Raw genomic sequence first — 202 nt, 5'->3', positions numbered from 1 at the left:
TTTAGGGTTTAGGGTTTAGGGTTTAGTATTTAGTATACAAGGGAGAGGGTTTAGGGTTTAGGGTTTAGTTTTTGGGGAATAGGGTTTATAGGTACCGTTGAGGGTTTAGGGTTTAGGGTTTACGATCCATGCTAGGGTTTAGGGTTTAGGGTTTAGGGTTTGGGGTGTTTCGCGCTGTGCTGCAGAGGCTGGTGAAGTCATC

General features: G+C 45.0%; 1 protein-coding gene across 1 annotated transcript in view; it reads left to right on the top strand.

The window, feature by feature from the left end:
• EMH_0098230 (uncharacterized protein) overlaps positions 1–202 on the top strand; it is a gene marked incomplete at both ends in the record, with an annotated part of 9,954 nt that overhangs the window by 5,187 nt on the left and 4,565 nt on the right. The gene's annotated exons all lie outside the window — the stretch shown is intronic.

This window comes from Eimeria mitis, genomic scaffold (assembly GCF_000499745.2).
Source record: "Eimeria mitis Houghton genomic scaffold, Emh_scaff148, whole genome shotgun sequence".
NCBI lineage: Eukaryota > Apicomplexa > Conoidasida > Eucoccidiorida > Eimeriidae > Eimeria > Eimeria mitis.
This window is presented reverse-complemented; position numbering and strand designations above follow the sequence as displayed.